Here is a 21885-nt window from a genome sequence, read left to right as displayed (position 1 = left end):
GCAATTTTGGCATATACTCAAAATTCGTATTCTCATCCTCAAGTATCAGGCCCCAAGCTGTCTATTTCACCATTGTCTGTTGCTTTAATAAATTTTTCACATTCTTTTAATGTGTCATAACCTAACGAGTTTGTTGTTATGCTTCACATTTTATCCAATGAGACCTAGGAACCATAAATTTGGGGTTGCATAATTATTAGTGGACTCCTGAGACTTTTATTTGCTTAAATACAAAATACTTTCCATACTTTCAGTGAGTTGAAATGGCTCTCTTAATACAGTAACAGATTCAACAAATCCCTTCTAAATGTTATGCTTCCTCTTGATGTTAAATTTCTGTTTTTAAATGGACAGAAGTGGTCAGTGTTAAGAAAATGATTAAAAGTCTTCGGTCCTGCGGGGATCACAAAATTGCACTCGCGCATGCCCTGTGCCGAGATAAGTCCAGTCAGCCCTCCCCGTGTCCCGTGGAGACAAGGAAGGCCCTGCTCTCACATAGGCTTTGGTGTAAGACAGACCCAGCTTCCAATCCATGCTGGGAATCTTTGGGAAAGTCTGGGTCATACTTCTCACAACAGGAAAATCAGGATAGTGATGCCTGCTCCTCACAAGGCTGTGGAGAGAACTGAGTATCTCTTAGCTGTCTCATATGGTTTAGTGGTTTAGTGCTTAAGCTGTGAAGTCAGAAAAACCTCGACTCAAATCCTGGCACCAAGACTTAACTAGTTGGGTAACCTTGGGCAAGTCACTGAAGCTATCAGCCTTAACTTCTTCATCTCTAAAATGGGACTGGTAATAGTGCTGCCTATTGTTGAAGAGCATAAATGAGATAAGAATATATGTAAAATGCTAAGTCCAATGTCAGGCACACAGTAGTCCGTGCTATCTATACTAGCTTCTTTCCCTTCCTTTTAGTCCATGTTCTTCTAGACCCCACTGCCCCTGCACCTCAACTTTACCTTAATCCTGGTTTTCTAGGGCCTGGATTTTTCAAGTATTCTGTTTATGTGTCAGAATGACAGTCCAATATCCAACTTAAGAACCGGGATTATAAAGCCCCAAGGGTCTGATCCCAGTGTTAAGAGCCCACTTCCAGCACGTGGTGGGCTCCTGGGGTCACAGAGGACCCTGCTTTATCTGGGAAGTTGCTACCACCCGGGTAGGAGCTCAGGAAACAAGCAGCCTCAGTTTGGCAGCAGCCTTGCGCTAAGCAAAGGAAAAGGCAGCCTGGAGAGGCCTCTCTCCTGCAGTCCACATGGCTGTGGTGGCCAAGGAAGCTGGAGGAGGAGAGGCAGAGTCAAGAGGCAGCAGGCCCCTCCCCTTCTTTTACACAGCTCCTTCTTGACAAGCGTGAAACTGTGAGGACCCCTGCTTCCCAAACCCTGCACCCCAGCATGGCGCTCCATGTCTCGGTTTGTAACAAGTGCCTGCTTTCTGGCCAGACTTCATAGAAGCCTCTAGAGAACCATCTGTATGAGGGGGCTTCTCCAGGGTCACTCAGCTGGTTAGAGGCAGTGCCCGCATTAGAAGCCAGGTTTCAGCCGGGCACGGTGGCTCACACCTGTAATCCCAGCACTTTGGGAGGCCGAGGGCAGATCACGAGGTCAAGAGATCGAGACCATCCTGGCCAACATGGTGAAAGCCCGTCTCTACTAAAAATACCAAAAAAAAAAAAATTAGCTGGGCGTGGTGGTACACAGCTGTAGTCCCAGCTACTCAGGAGGCCGAGGCAGGAGAATCACTTGAACCCAGGAGGAGGAAGTTGCAGTGAACCGAGATCATGCCACTGCACTCCAGCCTGGCAACAAAGCAAGACTCCATGTCAAAGAAGCCAGGTCCCAACTGAGTCACCTGGTTCTTGAATGGTTACTTTATCTGTCACCCCAGATAAAGATTCGTGTTGGAGGAGGGGTAGAGATTATTTATATTTGTGTATATAGCATATGCACACACTGATATACACCCGTTGACATATCTTATTTTTATAGCTACCATTTATTGAACATTTCCCAAGTGCTAGATACTAATTAAATCTTCATAATATCACTATGAACTTGTTGTTGTTATTCTTACTTTATAGGGTTGTTTTTTCTTTTGTTTTTTTGACAGAGTCTCACTGTCCCAGTCTGGAGTACGGTGGCACAATCTCAGCTCACTGCAACATCCACCTCCGGGGTTCAAGCAATTCTCTCACCTTAGCCTCCCAAGTAGCTGAGATTACAGGCGCGAACCACCACACCCAACTAATTTTTGTATTTTTTTAGTAGAGATGGGGTTTCACCATGTTGGCCAGGCTGGTCTTGAACTCCTGACATCAAATGATCCACCTACCCTCAGCCTCCCAAAGCGCTGGGATTACAGGCATGAGCCACCGTGCCCAGCCCTTACTTTATAGTTTATTTAAATGAAGTTCAGAGAAGTTAAGCAACTCATCCAAAGTCACACTGCTGAAGTGAGTAACTGAGCCAGAGTTAGAATTCAGACATGCACACTCCAAAGCCTGGCTCTTTACCACCAAGAAACTGTCTCTAAAATTCAGAAATGAAGTTGTGTTAAAAGGGCAGGCTGCTACTGAGTAACTTTTTATTTCCAATGAAATTAAGTCATGGTAATCATTCCAGGAAGCTTCTTGCGAATCAGAGAAGAAGGTGAATAAAGACACCCAAGTCTTTGGGAGCTGAGAGCAGTCTGCTTAGGGTCAGGGAAGAGGCACAGAGGGTAGAGATCGGGATCTGAGGGAGGCCAAGCCAGATGTTTGAGGGTGAGATCAGGAGCAGAGAAGAGCATGGCCAAGTAGGGTATCACAGGTCCTCACGAGGAACGCCCTCAACCACACAGGCACCAAAACAAATGGCCCAGGGACCTAAATGCTTGGTGAGGTGGCACCTCCTCTCCCTTCCTGAGCTGGCTGGCAAGATCTTATAAATGGTAGGTGTCAAGGCATCCGAAGTTACCTGCAAGGTCATCCTTCATACAGAGCACCAGGTACTATACCAGGCATGCTTTATAAGTAATTTTTAAATCCTAGTGACAGCTCTGCAGGTAGGCATCCATGTCCCCAGTTTATCTATGAGGAATCAGGCTTTGAGAAGCTAAGAAATGTATCAGTCAGTGGCAGAGAGAACTCACCTTCTGTCCCCCTCTATACCACATAGTGTGGACAAAACATTGATCATCTATACACCTGAGCATCATATTAAGCCCGCTGTTGGTCACTGACATGTCACCGGTCTCACATTTCTTTTTCCTTTTTTTTTTTTTTTTGAGACGGAGTCTCACTTTGTCACCCAGGCTGGAGTGCGGTGGCGTGATCTTGGCTCACTGCAACCTCTGCCTCACACATTCAAGCAATTCTCCTGCCTCAGCCTCCCGAGTAGCTAGGACTACAGGCATGTGCCACCAAGCCCAGCTAAGTTTTTACATGTTTAGTAGAGATAGGGTTTCACCATATTGGCCAAGCTGGTCTCAAACTCCTGACCTCAGATGATCCACCCACGTCAGCCTCCCAAAGTGCTAGGGTTACAGGTATGAGCTACCGTGCCCGGCCTCTCATTTTTCTCACTGGAAAAAGTTTGCTATTGCTTTAGGGAAAATGATTCCATTTTCTCAGTACTGCCTGCTCCTTTTAATTATAAAGCTCTCTCCATGCGCCTTTCTGTCCAGCTTGCCGTCACCATTCAGGCAGCTACCTACCTACTTGCCTACCTGCCTGCCTGCCTACCTACCTACCTACCGTCAGCCCCGGGCTTCATTGCCTACCTAAATTCCCGGGCTGCAGCAGACCAGCCTCCATCAGTCCCACTGCAGTTGATAAATTGGTCTTTTTGCTGGAGTTGTACCAAAAATTTCTCCATCTGTCTTTGCCAGAATGCATGTTTCCAATTACGTGAAACTCTTCAGGAGAAGTTAACTCCTTTTTGAATTGGTTAAATCAAAAACGCGGTGTTTGGGAAAGCACTGCCAGTGCTGCAGGGGCCCGTGCTGGGGCCCGGCGAGCCAGCCACCACAGGATTACATGCTGCATGCAGGGTTCCTTTCTTAGGCTTCCATTTTCTCTCATTTGCGGACAAAATAGGGGTATCCATTGTGAGGAAATGGGTCTCTGTGGTCACCGAATCTTGGGTAAGTGGCTGGAGGCAGGAAGGGTGGGTGTGCCTCACCCCTCGCTCACTCCCACACCTTTGCTTTTCCAGGGCAATGTGGAAGCAGGATTCTGGATGGGTAGTGCAAAGGAGGTGCAAACCTTAATGTCAAGCTGCCTGGTAAAGAGTTTTTAAATGAGGTGATGCACCTTCCCCCTTCTCAGCTGAGAGCCTGGCCCTTCCCTCCCCGACTGAAGGCCTCAGCCTCCTCCCAACCTCTGGCTGTCCACACTCATGAATTTGTCTCTCTCCCTTCCTCTCTCCTGTCTTGAGCCCCGTCTCCCACCCCACCACACATTCACACTGAGATTTCCACAAACACCAAAGCAAGAAGCATGGAAGGTTCAAGGGGCCAGAGACCACATCTGCCATCCTTTGCTATCCCCCGGAGAGATATCCTCCAGCCAGCAGCCTCATCTCCTTCAGCCCCACTCTGGTTTCATATAGGCCGAGGGCCAAAGTGTTGGTGCCAAATTCAAAGTAGAGTTAATCCTGGATCACCCTCCCTTCCACTCATGATTTCTGCTGAGCGAATTTTTCATATCATTGCCTGCCCGGCTGGAACGCCATCCCCCCACACCCCCTCCCTCAGTCAGCCAGTTGCTGCTGAAATGGGGAACACCCACCCTGTAAGTGCTCAGCCAAGTGGGAGAGGATGGGGTGGTGGTCAGGAAAGGCTTCAGCAAGCCTGTGTTTGAGCCAAGTCTTAGAAGGTCTTTCAAGACTTTAAGATGCCTTTGATGGGCTGTTTGGGAACTTTCCAAGTGAGGGGGATATGAAAAAGGCAGCGGGGGGTGAGGGGTCATGAAACTTCACAGCCTGATACAGGAACAGTATAACAGCACGAGCTTACCATGGCCAGGCTGTAGGATGTGAGTGGGGTGCCAGCCAAGGGGAGGCTGCAAAGGAGGGCAGGAGCCCCTCATCGAGGTCCCTGTGTGCAATGACGAGGATGTGGGACGTGATCTTACAGAGTAAAGGAGTCACTGAGGAATTTTAATCAGGAGAGTTTTGCATTTTCCAAATATCATTATGGGAGTGTATGGAGAAAGATACAATTGGAAGCAGAGAAACTCTTGAGAAACTGATGTAGCCATGCTGCAGGACAGAGATGTCAATCAGAACCAAGGCAGAAGCAGTGTGGATAGAAAGGAAAAGACCCACCACGAAGAAATATTCAACATACAGAACATGCAAGACACGGTAAGTGACTGTGTTTGAGATTTAGAGGTGGGCACAGGAGGGCATCCAGGTTTCTGGCCCAGGGACTGGGTGATTAATGGTTCCATTAATTTACCGAGATAATACCAAAGAAAGAGAAGGCTTGAGAGAGCCTACAATGAGTTTGGTTGTGGACATGAGAAATTCGAGCTGTCTGCAGGACATGTGAGTAGAGACGTCCAATTGGCAATTGGCTTTCCAGGTCTGGAGTTCAGAAGAAGGGTCAGGGCTGGGTGGTGGTCCGTGTATTGACCCCTGGGCTCCAGAATTCTAACCTGGTCTTCTTTCACTTAACATCTAACTGCTCTTGCCCACTGACCCAGGTAAACTGAAATGGTTTGGAGAATCACATGGACAATATGATCTTTAATGCCAAGAAGCCAGACTCCTGTGTAACTCTCCATCCCCCACCCATTCACCCTGCCAATTATCTGTAATCTAACAGGAAGAAATGCTTATTAAACTCTTGAGTGTCTCACTAGTGGATAGTGGAATTTTATGCAGCTACAGCTAATCTGAGATGAGAGAAACGTGGCTTTTTGATGGTAACGCTGTTTGGGGGACTCTCTGGAACTTTATACGTTACGTGACCTAAAGCAGAGAGAAAATTATGTGCAAAGCTTAAGAGACTAGAAACAGATTAGCACATTTGGGAACTGCAAATAGATATTGTGGGGGGTTGGGACTGGAAGGGTGAACAGACAGAACTCGTGAGGTCTTGTAAATCATTTAAAAGAGTTTGGAGCAGGGACATGACATAATCAAATTTAAACTTTAGGAATATTATTCTAGCTGAAATATTGGACATAATTTCAGGGAGTGGGGAGACAATCCTGGCAAGAGATAATGATGGCCTGGCCTAGGGTGGTAGTGGTGGGGACAAAGAAGTGGAGAGATTTGGAAGCCTTTCAGGGAAAGGGAACCACAGGACTTGAGCAGTAAGGCTCCTACTAAGGTTCATTGTCACCTGAGATCTCTACCCCTTACCTGGCAAGATGGGACCCCCAAGGTTAGGAATAAGAAAGAGGTTGTCCTGTGGCTCTAAAGCATAGTTATACAGCAGAGGGCAGGCCTCACACTTGGCTGTAAGATGAATGTAGCAGGTAGAGATGGTCAGCAAGATCCCCAAAGGAGACACAACAAAATGAGCCTTTAAACAGCCCACCTGTTATCACTTACACTGCGAATCCAAAAGACTGTTTTCTACGTGTTGTCAGGTGAGACAAAATAAATGAAAGACAATAAGTTTTCCACCTAGTTGTAACTACAAATATAGGCATAAATAGTTAAAATGAAATTGTACAATGAAGTTTTAAGACAATTGAAACAAAAAAGACCGATCAGAATGGAGAAGAGCTCATAAAAATAGCTACCAATTATTGATCACATACTATAGGTCAGGCATTTTCTCCTTTTAAGATTGGCACGATAACCTTATGAAGAAGGTACTGTAATGCCCACTTTACAGATGAGGAAACTGAGACCCAAAAGTAAAATCTCCAGGTGCGTTAGTTACCTATTGCTAAATAACGAATTACCCCAAAATGTAGTGGCTTAAAACAATAAACATTGATTAACTCTCACAGTTTCTGTGAGTTAGGAATTTGAGAGAGCTTAGCTAGCACTTCTGGCTCTCATGAGGTTCTCATCAAGATGCTGGTCAGCTGGAGGACTGTGACCAGAGGGTCCACTTCCAAGGTGGCTCAGCCACAGTGGTGCTGGCTGTAGATGGGAGGCTACCCTTCTCTACCATGTGGACCACTTCACAGGGCTACTCCAGTGTCCTCACAACATGGTGGCTGGCTTCCCCCAGTAGGAAGCAACCCAAGAAAACAAGGCAGAAGCCACACCCCCTTCATTAGCTAGCCTTGGAGGTCACACAGCTCAGCCCTGATTCAAGATGGGACAGGCCACCCAAGAGCATAAGGGCCATAAGGTGAGCATCTGAGCATCATTAAAGGCCATCTTGGGGATGTGCAAACAGACCTGCCTTCATTCAAGATGCAAGCTCAGGTCTGTGGACCATGTTTCACACCCATGTTCACAAAAAGTGTTCTGTGGTCAAATGAGTTTGGGAAACACTGGATTAACTTACACACTTTAGGCTGGGCGCAGTGGCTTACGCCTATAATCCCAACATTTTGGGAGACCGAGTGGGCAGATCACTTAAGGACAGGAGTTCAAGACCAGCCTGGCCAACGTGGTGAAACCCCATCTCTACTAAAAATACAAAAAAAATTAGACAGGCATGGTGGTGCATGCTTGTAATCCCAGCTACTTGAGAAGCCAAGGCAGGAGGATCGCCTGAACCCAGGAGGTGGAGGCTGCAGTGAGCCGAAATTGCACCACTGCTCTCCAGCCTGGACAACAGAGCAAGATTGCCTCTCAAAAAAAACAAAAACAAAAACAAAAAGTTACACACTTCATATCCTCAGAGCCATATACTGTGATTTCTCCAAGCATAACATGACCTTTGGACCAATTGGAGAACGAGTGTCCCCTCTAAGCCACTAGGAGCTCTGGAAATGTTTGAGATGCAAAGAGAAGATGGTAATGATCATTTTATAGAGAGGATCAGTGAGGGAAATGTAGAAGGGAGTGGCAAGACAACAAGCCATAAAGGTAGGGACCATCCAAATTATCCTGGCCAAACTGTAAAGGGGCTGGGTTTTGCACTGCTTGTTTTCATTTTAACCTTGGCTCCAGTCAAATTCACATAAATATGATGGCTTTATTCAGATACCACAAGGGGAATCCATTTATATTGTTCCATTTACTCTCTAAGAACAAAATGATATCTGTAATGTGAAACCTGCACTATACAAGTTGTAATCACATGCTTTTGTATCTCAATGAGATTCAAAGTAAATATTTTGGACTCTAATGACCTTAGAGTTCATCATCTGGCTACATAGTCAGATCACCTAGAGACAACGTTAAAATATCGTCATACCTGGGCTCCACTCCAGATCAAATAAATCAGAATCCAGAAACTCCAGGATGTGAGGCTCAGGGATCAATGGTTTTAAAGATCTTCCCTAGATGATTCTAATGTGTGGCCAGAATTGAAGACCATTCTTTCTACTGCTCTTGTTCTAGCATATTCTCACTCCCTCTTTCTCTGCATGCCACCCCTAGCCAAAACATCCAACTACCTAACAACCATCTTATGTTTTCCTTCTCAGGACCCGGCACAGAGCTTGGTGCATGGTTGTTGATGTGAGTTGAAGGCATTTCCCAAGGAGCACCATTGTCCCCTGACACTTCTCTGGTTTGGTCTAAAATAACATGCTCTTACTGACAGTTTGAGACCCTAAAGGGACAGAGGGCATGACTGGCCAGAGATCCTTCTCAGGGCTTTAACATCTCATTGCCACTGTGGATGAGTTTTGGCATGGTATTTATCATTGACTACATGGACCTCAAGATACCAATTGACACTCAACAAATCTTTCTGGGATTTTGAGACACAAAACTTATCAGGTCATCTGAGGTCAGTGGAGACTCTGGCTTATAAAAACACCAGGGAAAAGAATTTCAAAGATGACAACACAGTCTCGGTTATGTATCACATACCATTTTTTTAAAGCAAAAATCTTCTCAAAAGATGTGAGAAAATAGCTTTTTTTAATCTGTGGGATAAAATTAAGTTAAAACTAAGCCCAGGGGAGGACAAATATGGTTAGAAAGACAGATTTTAGTCATTGAAAAACATTTGAATTGTGGTTGTGGGGCAGCGCAGATGAGGAACAAAGTTGGAAAGGAAACTTTCTGTATACATTTTTATAATTATTGGTTTGTGAACCACATGCATGTATCACCTATTCAAAAATTAAATGAAAATAAATAGGTGGTAATCAATTATGTTCTGTATCAAATGAAAAGAAATGGCATCATAAGATTAATGAATTGCTTCAGTCTATTAGTATTTATTTTGCTTTTCAAATTTAAAGTAATTGAAAACTAATCTCTTCCACATTGCTGAATGAGTTCACTGAATCACACATTCTTTGCCTTTTTTCTAAGGTTTTTATTTTGTTCTATTTTGTTTTTAAGCCCTATCTTTTACCCTGGGCCTCTTTGCTGGCCTTCTGGGACTCTGAATGCAGGACTTCAGGAGGTCTGATGCCCAAGAGATGGGCCAGAGAGCCATGTAATGAGCCAGGAAAAATAGGAAAAAATTCAGTCTGATAGAAGAATCTCAGGTTGGGCAAAGAAACACATGAGATTGGAAAATGATCTGGCTGGCATTTTCCCAACCAAATTGGATTGCCTGTGCAGTGGATCTGGCCAACTGGGCAGAATAATCTTTAAGGGAATCAGAAAAGCCAACATAATTGGAGAACAATTGCTTGGAGGCATCAGCCCTTGTAAGGGTGAGCAAAGGCCAGCCTCACACAGGTGTGACTGCAGCCCCCAACCACAGCCACTCTCTCTCACTAGCTTCCTGAAACTTCCTATTTCTGTACCTGGGAACTAAGCCCTTCCATCCAGGATAGTAGAGTTGGCAGCTGCTGACCGTGGACGGCACCACATCACAGCTTCCATGGCTGGTACCAGGCCCTTCTAGGAGCAGGAGGGAGGCAGCCAAGAGACAAAGCAGACTGTGGCGTAGGCAAGGCAAAGTCAAGACCTGGGGAAAAGGTGGGCCATAGCTCCAGGACCATCCTAGGAGCTAAAATGTTGGCCTGAGCAGGCCCACAGCCATCAGGAGATGGGACCAAGGCCACGACCTCTGAACATCACTCAGAAGATGTAAATATAGCTGGAATGGGAGGCACATCACTTGGAAACTTGGAACCTGAGCTCCTCATGCACACTGAAGGCCAGAGAAGCAGGGGTTCCTGTCGGTCAACTCTCAGTGGACCTCCTCGGCCTTTCCAGAGTCCCTTCTTTCCATCCTGAGGGCTCCATAGAGGGGGCTCTGTGGTGGCCACTGCCCATTGGCTTGGCCTGGAGCAATGGGGAGGGCACGCTCTGGAGCCAGGCCACCTGGACCCAAGTCTGGTACCTCTGCTCGCCAGCCTCTGACTGCATCAGCCAGGGCTCAGTGGTCATAAGGGACAGAAACCAATTCGGGCTAACTCCAGCTCGAAAGATGTTTATTAGGTGAGTGCTGGGCAGCAGCTAGGGAAGCAGGCAGGATGGAGCCAGGATAGTCCCTGACATTTATGTAGCAGGAGCTCCACGGCCATCTGGTCCCGGAGCCGAGCTGGAGTGAATCCACTCCCTCCATTTCCCCCATCAATGAGCCTTTCCTCAGAGTCCCAGGAAGGAGAGTTTGCTTATCCTGACTTCAAGCACTTGCCTGACCCCAAGACTAGGGAAAGACAGGCATCCCGATTAACATGCCCACCACAGCTCACACAGTAGGAAGGAAAAACAAAAGTGTGCCCTGAGGAAGAGGAGAGTGAGGCTGAGGGTTCTTAAAACGTATTTACTTGAGCAACACTGAATAAGCTACTTACCTGACCTAAGCCTCAGTTTCCTCACATGGAAAATGGGGATGCTATTAGTATTTGCCATAAAAGGTTGTTACGAGAACTTATCAGATAAAGAAGGGTAGATGCTTATTGAGTGCCCAGCTCAATGCATCTTAGTAATTGTTGTTAGGGGCTCCGATTCTTGATTGGCCCAAACCTTTGTTCAGAGGTGCCCCACCCCCTGTCTGGCTGGGCTGCTGTTTCCCTGCAGGCTCTGGAAGGGCCGTGTTGTCACAGGGTGACCTGGATCAGCGTGCCCACTTACGGCGCATGGACAGGCTGTGTGGTCACCACTCCTGCCAAGTTCCAACACAGTAGGGGCAGAGACTCCTGCTCTCATGAAGTCACACTCGTCATTCCTGCCTTTTCTCTTGGGGCACCCCTGAAGGAGCCCCCACAAGTTCTTAGCAAAGCCTTCCATTTGGGCAAACACACTTCATCCCAACAAGCGTACTGATCCCCTCTTGTCAGCAGGAACAGAAAACATGATTTTACATCTGTTACCCATAATCTACCTCTTTACACACAAAAGACTTGCCCGTGCCCCATCACCTGTGACTTCTGTCTCTAGGCAAAGTGAGCAGCTCTCTATAGCTGTTTCTCAGAAGTGTCTTTTTAACTTCACAATTCATTTAGTGGCTTGGAAAATCATGCATCAAAGGCATACACATTGATTTGTGTTCTGCACTCTGTATTTTTCTGAAAGAAGAAAAAAGTCCCTGCTCTCAAAGAACTTAGGATTTAGTAGGAGGAGAAGGATATATAAAAAAGAAAATTAATAACAATAAAAATAAATAACACTGATAATAACGGCATTATAACTAGCTTCTGTTGAGCATCCCCTACACTCTGTGTCATGTCCTAGGCTTTTACAGACGTTGCCTCATTTTAATCTTCCCTGAACATCTCTGAGATGGATGGGTGGCATATGGAGGGAAGGCCCTCAGGAGGAGGCTACAGGGTGAGCCACAGCTGGACAGAGGCAGGGCTGGGCTGCCTCTCTGACTTCAGTCGCATCCCCTGGGGCAGCCTTGGGCCAGCCCATGTAGCCTTCCTTCAGCTGGACCTGGGGCCTAAGCCAATCAATCTTGCAGTCCAGGCAGTCTGCACTGGGGCCTCAGCAGAGCCTGTAATTAATCTGGCTGGAAACAGAACTTATTTTTACACCTCCTCACATTAGTCCCCATAGAGCAGGCCTGATCTCAAAGTGCGAAAACGTGAATTGATCACAGCTGTGAAATCATGGTAATTAGTGCCGTGTGCTGAAATCCTCATTTCTGTGGCTGGAACCCCTGGCTTTCTGGACATATATTAACACAAATACCTATGCCCTATAGTCTTCCACCTTAGTGGCCAGGCCCCATCAGCCACCCCGTGCTCACCTCCTGACCAATGACAGGTCAGCTCAAGGACAGAGTCATTTAAATGGAAGGGCTCTGCTAAAAGCTGCTGCTGCCACAACCAGAGGCCAAATGTCTGTCAATGGGGTAAGGAGCTGCTGCTTACTGCTCACGGTATGGTCCCTGAGACCATAGACTCCAAGTCAGGTCACCTGGGTTTAAATTCCAGCACCTACTTGTTAACTGTATCCCGGGGCAAGTAATTAATCTAAGTTTGTTTCTTCATCTGTAAAGTGGAAAAAATAATAATATTATAGAACAGTACTTTTCAAGCTATCCAAACAAAAGAATTAGTTTTTGTTTATTGGTTTTGGTTTTTTCAAACTTGGACTGACATTTTTGTAAAGCTCAGTGAAAATGATCACCTACCTTCCAGTTGCAGCAATGTCAAATTGCTATAAAAATGTTTAAATGTTTATTCTTGATTTGTGTACTTATTGTCATGGATCATTAACAAACAGATCATGGACCAGCAACGATCCACAGCTCACACTTTGAGAAGCACAGTGCCTGGCCCAGGGTAAGACTAAGTGTGAGCCGCTATGATTATTTTGAGTTCCCTTGCAGGTGCATAAGGTGTTGGCCCACTCTTCAGGAGCTTCTAGACTTTGTAAATCTCATCAAGCAAATGCACTGGAAGGGAGAGAAATAATCTATTAAACAATATTATTGTTTGTTTATTCATTTACTTTTCACTGGCAGGGCTCTTACTAAAATGTGTTGCTTAAATTTATTGACATTTCTGTTCACTAGTTATGATTTAAAAGAAAGCCACTTATCTTAATATTTAAATTCATATAATGCTGACTCTCCCAGTGTTTCTTATTTAGGGAATGATTAGGTCCAACAGATCAGTCCCAGTTGCTCTTTGAGCACTGGGTGGCCCAGAACAGACCTTCATACCACAGTTGAAGCTGCCAAAGTTGAGAGGTTGGCATCACCACTGAAAGCCCAACAGCCTCAAGATACCTCTGTCTACCATCACTACTGCTGTTGATGCTGGGCACGTTATCATCATCTGTTAGATCTAAGAACTGGTCCTGGTTGCTTTCATTTCACTATTAGAGCTAAACTGGATAACCTTCTATGATCACCAACAGATATTAGTTACCTCTGTCAAAGTTTTCTGGGGATCCCATAGTTGTGGTTCTTCAGTGAAGTAAATCTTTTAGTTTATAGCTCTACAGGTGCACACACACACACACACACACACAGTGCCCAAATAACTGGGTCAGAGGCAATCTAGTGTAAGTGGCATCTTGGAGTAGAGTAAATTTAGAAAATGATTTAAATGTATTTTTGCTTCTAATTGTTTTTCTTCTATATATTTTAAAAGATAACTGAAATAATTATTTTTAAAAATATAAACTGCATTGATACATTTTATATATATATATATAATGTAATTTGTATATCAATAACAACATGAAGGAGAGGAGACGGGGTAGAGTTATATTGGAGCAAACTTCTTTAAATTTTGAAATTAAGTTGATATTAATCCAAACTAGATTTTTATAAGTTAAGATGTTGATTGTAATTTCCAGGGTAGCCATTAAGAAGATATATAGTAAACTAAAATATATAGTAAAAGAACTAAAAATATGCGTTAAAAGAAACAATGGAAGGTGAAATTGTATTCTTTAAGAGATTTAATGTTAACAAAGAAATAATGAAGGAATAGAAGAAAAAAATACATAAAACAACAAAATGACAGATGTAAACTGACCATATCATAATTACATTAAGTGCAAATAAACAGTCCAATCATGAGGCAGAAATTGGCAGAATAGATTTTTTAACCCAACTATACGCTGTCTATAAGACATATTTTTTATTCAAAGACACGAGTAGTTTAAAAGAATCAGAAAAGATATACTATGCAAATAGTAACCAAAAGAGAGCTAAAGTGGCTATCTTAATAGCAGACAGAAAAGACTTTACGACAAAAAATTGTTATTAAAGATAAAGAAGAACTTTTTAATAATGATTAAAGTGTCAGTTCATCAGGAATAAATAACAACTATAAATATATATGGACCCAAAAACCGAGCCCTAGACACATGAAGCAAAAACTGAGAGGATTGAGGAGAGAAATAATTATGCCTTTAAAAAAATGAGAAAAAAGAGGAGATTAAGCTTAAAACAAGTAGAAGGATGGGAATAATAAAGATTAAAGAAGAAAGAAATGAAATGGAGACTAGAAAAACAATAGAGAACACCAATAAAATAAAAAGTTTTCCCTGAAAAGATAAACAAAATTGGGGGCAAATCTTTTCCTAGACTAAGAAAAAAGACAACTCAAATTACTAAAATCAGAAATGAAAGCAAAGACATTACTACTAATTCTACAGAAATAAAAGGGATTTTAAGGAATACTATGAACAATTAGGCCCCAATACATTGGGTAACTTAGATGAAATGGACCAATTCCTAGAAACAAAACCTACCTAGAATAGATCATGAAGAAATGGAAAATATAAATAGATCTATAACTAATAAGGAGATTGAATTAGTAATTTTAAAAATCTCCCAGAAAAGCAAAGCATATGGCTTCATCAGTGATTTCTATCACATTTAAAGAAAAATTAACACCTATCTTTTTCAAACTTTTTCAAAAAATTGAAATTGGAACACTTCCTAACTTTTCCTATGAGGCCAATGTTGCCTAAATACCAAAACCAGACAAAGATGCTACAAGGAAAAAAAAAGTACAAACGAATATTCCTTATGAATACGGATGAAAAAATCCTTTAAAAAATACTAGGAAACTGAATTCATCTGCATATTAAAAGGATTATACACTATGACCAAGAAGGATTTATTCCTAGAATGCACAGATGATTCCAGCATACCAAAATGAATCACTATAGTACACCACCTTAACAAAATAAAGGGACCGGAGGTGGGCGAGGTGGCTCACGCCTGTAATCCCAGCACTTTGGGAGGACAAGGCAGGTGGATCACGAGGTCAGGAGATCGAGACCATCCTGGCTAACGCGGTGAAACCCCACCTCTACTAAAAAATATAAAAAATTAGCTGGGCATGGTGGCAGGTGCCTGTAGTCCCAGCTATTCAGGAGGCTGAGGCAGGAGAATGGCGTGAACCCGGGAAGTGGAGATTGTAGTGAGCCAAGGCTGCGCCACTGCACTCTAGCCTGGGTGACAGAGCGAGACTCCATCTCAAAAATAAATAAATAAAAAATAGAGGGATAAAACCCAATGATCATCTCAATTGATGCAGCAAAAGCATCTGACACAATTAAACATCTTTTTATGATAAAAATATTCAACAAACTAGAAACAGAAGGAACTTCCTTCAACTTTAACATAAGTCATTTGAAAAATTAACACACAGTTAACACTCAATCACAAAAGACTGAAAACTTTTACTCTTCAAATCAGGAATAAGACAGAAATGCCAGTTTTCCCCACTTCTATTCAACATTGTATTAGGATCTCTAGATAGAACAATTAGACAATATAGATAGGCAAAAATAGAAATTTGGCAAAAGAAATAAAAGGTATCCAAGTCAAAAAGAAAGAATACAATTATCTCTGTTCACAGATTACATGATTGTGTATGTAGATAACCCTAAAGATTCCACACTCAAGAAAACTGTCACAACTAACAAATTCAGCAAAGTATTAGGATAAAAAATCAACACATAAAAATTAGTTGCATTTCAACTCACTAGCAGTGAACAATCTGAGACAGAAATTAAGAAAATTTCATTATAATAACATCAAAAAGAATGAAATACTCAGGAATTAATCAAGGAGATGAAAGACATATACTGAAAATTATGAAACACTGCTGAAAGAAATTAAAGAAGACATAAATAAAAAGATATTCCATGTTCATGGATTAGAAGACTTAATATTATTTAAATGGCAATATTAGCCAAAGCAATCTACAAATCAATGTAGTTCCCACAAAATTCCAGTAACTTATTTTTTTTAGATAGGGGCCTCTCTGTCCCCCAAACTAGGGTGTAGCAGGATGATCTCAGCTCACTGCGGCCTCCACTTCCTGAACTCAAGGGATCCTGCCACCTCAGGATCCCCAGTAGCTGGGACCACAGCCATGTAGCACCAGGCCCAGCTAATTTTTGTACTTTTTTTGGTAAAGGCAGAGTCTTGCTGTGTTTCCCAGGCTGGTCTCAAACTCCTAGGCTCAAGCAATTCACCCACTTTGGTCTCCGAAAGTGCTGGGATTACAGGCATGAGCCACCATACCTGGCCCCAACAACCTTTTCTGCAGAAATAGAAAACTTCATCCTAAAATTTATATGGAACCTCATAGGACCCTGAATAGCCAAAACAATCTTGAAATAGAAGAACAAAATTGAATGACTCACTTAATGATTTCAAATTTTATTACAAAGCTACAAAAATCAAAACAGCATGGCACTGGCAGAGACGTATAGACCAAAGGAATTGAATAGAGAGCCCAGAAATAAACCTTCATATATATGGTCAAGTGATTTTCAACAAGAACAGTGCCAAAACCATTCAATGGGAACAGGACAGTTTTTGCAACAAATTATACTAAGAAAAAGAAAACCAGGTATCCTATACAAAAGGATAAAGTTGGACCCTTACTTAACACCATATATAAAAATTAACTCAAAATGAACCAAAGACCTAAAAGTAAGACCTAAGTTGTAAAACTCTGGGAAGAAAACAGAAGAAATCTTTATGACATTGCATTTGGCAATGATTTCTTGGATATGACGCCAAAGACACAGTCAACAAAAGAAAAAATACACAAATTGGACTTCATCAAAATTTAAAACATTTGTGCATCAAAGTACCCTATCACAGAGCAAAAAGGCAACCCAGAGAATGTGAGGAAAATGTTTGCAAATTACACATCTAAAAAGAGATTAACATCCAGAATATATAAAGAACTCCTACAACTCAACAGCAACAACAAAAACTATTTAAAAATGGAAAAGGGACTTGAATAAACATTTCTCCAAAAAAGATATACAAATGGCCAAAAAGCACATGAAAAGATGCTCAATATCATTAATCATTAGAGAAATGTAAATCAAAACCACAATGAAATACTACTTGGCACCCATTAGGATGGCTATCAAAAAGTCAGAAAATAGCTAATATCGGTGAGGATGTGGAGAAACTGGGTCCCTGGTGCATCTTTGGTAGGAACGTAAAATGGTACAGCAGCTATGGAAAACAGTCTGATGATTCCTCAAAGAATTAAGCATAGAATTTCCATATGATCCAAAAATTCCATTACTATATATACTGTCAAGAAAATCGAAAGGAGGGACTCAAAGAGATACTTGTACATCAATGTTCATAGCTGAACAGAATCATTCACAATAGTCAAAAAGTGGAAGCAATCTAAATGTTCATCAAAGGATGAATGAATAAACAAAATGTGGTATATACACACACAATGGGAAACTCTGATACATGCTACAACATGGATCAACCTTGAAGACATAATGCTAAATAAGCCAAACACAAAAGAACAAATATTGTATGATTTCACTTGTAGAAAGTAACAAGAATAGTTTAATACACTGATTCAGAAATTAGAACAGTGGTTACCAGGGGCTGGCAGGAGTGGAGGGTGAATGGGATGTTATTGTTAAATGGGTACAGGGTTTCAGTATGCGATGATGAAAAAGTTTTGAAGATAGATAGTGGTGATGATTGCAGCATAATGTGAATGCACTTAAATTTTATATTACATATATATTACCAGAAGTTTAAAAAACAGGCAAAAGAAAAGTATATTGTTCAGGGATTCATACTTGGTTAATGAAACTGAATAAAAGCAAAACGATGATTATGAAAAAAAGAAATGAAGTACTGATTCATGCTACAACATGAATGAACCTTCTATACTAAGAGATAGAAGCGAGCAAACAAAAGTTGTATGGTTCCATTTATATAAAATGTCCAGAATAGGTAGGTCTATAGACAGAAAGGTTATTTCCTGATGCTAGGGTGAGGAGAATGAGGAGTGACTGCTAATGGGTACAGTTTCTTTGCAGAGTATTAAAAATATTTTAAAATTCGATAGTGGTGATAGTTGCACAATTCTGTAAATATGCAAAAGACCACTAAATCTTACCCTTTTAAAGCATGAATTGTATGATGGGAGGGAGGGCTCCTTGGCCCATATGCAAATTCTCCCTCTCCCTAGATTCTTTCAGGGACAACATTTGTCAAGATAAAAAGAAAGTTTTTCTCTTTACCCAACATAATTTATAACTGCCTAATTTGAACACAGCATTTTATGGTTCTTCCCAAAGTGACATATCTCTACTAATAGAGAGAGGTGGCTGGCAACTTTTGAGTGCCAATTTTTCTCACTAAAACAACAAAAATTTGAGTTCTGAGTATCCCTGATGCACGTGTTTATAATGATGAATGGAACTTAACTGAATTGAGCCCCTCAAAAAAATCTAATCCTCTGACATCCCCCCATACACTCAATTCCTGCGTCTTGAGGGTTAGTTCTACCTCCTGTGTGACTGAGACTTTGGGAATTTATTTTCTTATCAAATGCTTGATCCTAAAAAGGAATATACTTTTAAAGATAGCTTGGTTCTGTAATTTTCCAGAAAGACTGATTATCTGGATCCAGATACACAGTTTTCTTTAGTGTGATTTTTTTTTCAATCCTGTCTGATAAGAGTCCCATTCCTTTTGCAGGATAACTTTTATGAGAATTTTATTTTATGAGACAGCTTTGAAAAACACAGGAATGCACCTTTATCAGATTACAAATCCTGGATTGAAAGAGGTAGAATAAGGTGGGATTATGAGCAATGGGTACCCTTACATTAGTTATAAATGTGTGGAGGGAGGAGGATGTGCTGTAATTTCTGAAATATAATGAGGATGTAATTTATAATATAGAGCAATGAAATGCACAGTAAATTGACAAGGGGGACACATATGGATCAGTTAGCAGTGGTTAACTCTGAAAAGTGAGACTGAAAGAGGGACAAGGCTGGGTGCAGGGGCTCATGCCTATAATCCCAGAAATTTAGGAGGCCAAAGCAAGAGGATCACCTGAGCCCCAGAGTTCAAGACCAGCCTACGGAACAGAGTGAGACCCCCATCTCTACAAAAATAGAATTAGCCAGTGTGGTGGTGTGTGCCTGTAGTCCCAGCTACTTGGGAGGCTGAGTAGGGAAGTTTGTTTGAGTCAGGAAAATTGAGGCTGCAGTGAGCTGTGATTGAGCCACTGCACTCCAGCCTGGATGCCGGAGTGAGACCCTGTCTCAGAAAAAAAGCAAAAACAAAAACAAAGAATTAAGGGGGCTTTGAATTTTACTCCCTAAACTACTATAAGTATTTGTTTAATACAAGGGAAACTCCCAGATAAGCAAGAGAAGCACCAAGATAAATTAGTTTAAACAATAGATAAAAATTACTGGCTCATACAACTGTAAATACTAAAGATAGGGTAGACTTTACCTGTGGTTTGATCAGGTTCTGACTCCATTTTTTCTCAAGTCTTTTGAATCTGCCCTCTTCAAGCAGCGGCCTCGCCTTTGGCTGGCGCCTGTCATTAGAGTAAAATAACTGCAGCAGTGTCCAGACTAATACACCCACGCTATCCCCCAACCACTGAAACAAAGTACGGGGCTTTACTTTGGTTGAATCAGCTGTTCACTCATGAGCTAATCTATGTGGCAAAGAAGAGGAGATGAAACCAATTGTCTTGGGTCAATCAAGGCTCACCCCTGGTTAGCCCCAGCCAACACCTGCTGTCGGGAAGTAAAAGGTGGAGTTGATTCAATACCCATTGAAGCTCCCGCTCCAATCTGTATTTTTACTCAGGCCCTCCCAATCTTATCTGCTTAGGAAAACTGAGGCACTGCTGAAATTGTGGACCCCTGATATATTCAGATATTCCTGCCAAGTCTATGCTTACACATCCTAATACAAGCCCTGTCTCTTCCTGTTGCTCCAAGCAAGGTCCCAGAATCTCATGCCAAGCCCTTGTTTGAATGATCCTGAGTTTACTACAATAGTTTACTACAATTTCTTGCTCTTATACTAGGTAGATTCAGCTAATTGAACCGAAAAAAGAAAATACGCTCAAGCTAAGAGTTTAAAGCCAAACTCTGTAAAGAGTTTATTATCCCTTTGCAAAATGAGGAAGTCCCTGCAGACCTCAGGCTGTATGTGGGAGGCAGAACACTCCGATTCAGGAAATTTCACCAAGACTGACAGGAGTGAGCCCAGGCCAGCAATGTTGCATAATAATAAAAATTTTGTGTCACAATACTCCCCCTAATTGGCTCTACTTCCACTGGTCCCAAACCTGCTCTCAGAGACTCTGCCCATGATGCTTCTGCTATTCATGACATTCAGCCTGTCCCTGCCCCACCTCCTCACCAAATCTCCAAGACTTAAGGACTGCACATACACTCCACTGCACCACTGATGCCACTCCCTGACCTACCTGCTCAAAGATTTTTCATCACTCCCTCCTAGGGCAGCTTCATCCTCCCAATTCCCATCACCCTTGAAGCCTAGGTCAGCCCCACCTTCTCCAAGAAGATCTCACCACATAAACAACCCATGAAGATTTCTGCTAAATCTGAACTACAGTATCTGGAGTAGAGGCTATTAAATAATGCCTCAAATATTGCTCTGGGCGAGGCACTGTGGTTGGTGCTGGAAATGGAGCAATATTTCTGATTCTGTCTTGTTTCCCACCTCTGTCAAGCTTGCAATCTGACTGGAGACTCCAGTGGAGGTTTTTGGTTTTTAGGATAAAGACGCCTGTCTTCTTTTCTGCTCTCCAATCAGTTCCCAGCACAGGACGCTGGTGTTGCCTCACTTCTCACCTTGGTCCTCACTGGTAATTTCCATGTTCTTGCCTTTTCTGACCCTTTTTACGACATCAATACAAAACTTGAGCAGTACTTTGTTCCTTCAGGGCCCTGTTAGGTGACCAGGAATTATAATAAATAATAAATAAAGTACTTTGTTCCTTCAGGGCCCTGTTGTAAACCAGGAATTATAATAAATTGTGTGTGTTAGTCTTCTTAGATAAAATGCTTTAGCCCAAAGAAATCAGTCATATAAGGTCCAAAGCAAGGCCACGGGGAGGTACAGGGGATAGTTTAGTGTCTTCTGACCACACAATTGTTGGAGGTGTAAAATAATAACAGTCGTAACCACTTATCTTTTTACTGCATAGTGTAAACATGTTTTCTTTCCCATGGATTACACCACCTTGTGAGGTAGGCAGTATTATTCTTCCCATCAGAAGGTCAGTTCCATGAGAACAAGGATTTTTATGTTTCGCTCACTGTTATATTTCCAGCATCTAAGACAACGCCTGACACACAAAACATCAATGAATATTTGGTAGGTGCACAAATGAATGAATGATCAAACATTTTATAGAAAGAAGAGTTAGAGTCCAGATAGACTAAGTGATGAGTCAAATGGCTAATTCAGTTTTAACCCAATAGATGCCAGGAAAAAGGACACAAAAACACAATTTCCCAGATAACAGTCAAAGGTATACTAAGAAAAACTGTTAAAATCTCATTAGTCATCAAAAAATTTATATTAAAAACAGAGACTTGTGTTATGGCCCAGCTCCATCTTTGTAAGTGTCCCGGGTGCACT

The 21885-nt window shown here is 42.3% G+C and overlaps 1 long non-coding RNA gene across 1 annotated transcript; it reads right to left on the bottom strand.

Annotated features, from left to right (window-relative positions):
- Positions 1–12435: 12435 nt before the first annotated feature.
- On the bottom strand, positions 12436–20448 carry LOC131384633 (uncharacterized). The gene is made up of 3 exons (XR_009215692.1): positions 20413–20448; positions 19711–19798; positions 12436–12472 (listed from the first exon to the last, which is right to left on the bottom strand). It is a non-coding gene; the product is annotated as an uncharacterized LOC131384633 (long non-coding RNA).
- Between the last annotated feature and the right edge of the window lie 1437 nt (positions 20449–21885).

This window comes from Hylobates moloch, unplaced genomic scaffold (genome assembly GCF_009828535.3).
Source record: "Hylobates moloch isolate HMO894 unplaced genomic scaffold, HMol_V3 SCAFFOLD_11, whole genome shotgun sequence".
Classification (NCBI taxonomy): Eukaryota; Metazoa; Chordata; class Mammalia; order Primates; family Hylobatidae; genus Hylobates; species Hylobates moloch.
This window is presented reverse-complemented; position numbering and strand designations above follow the sequence as displayed.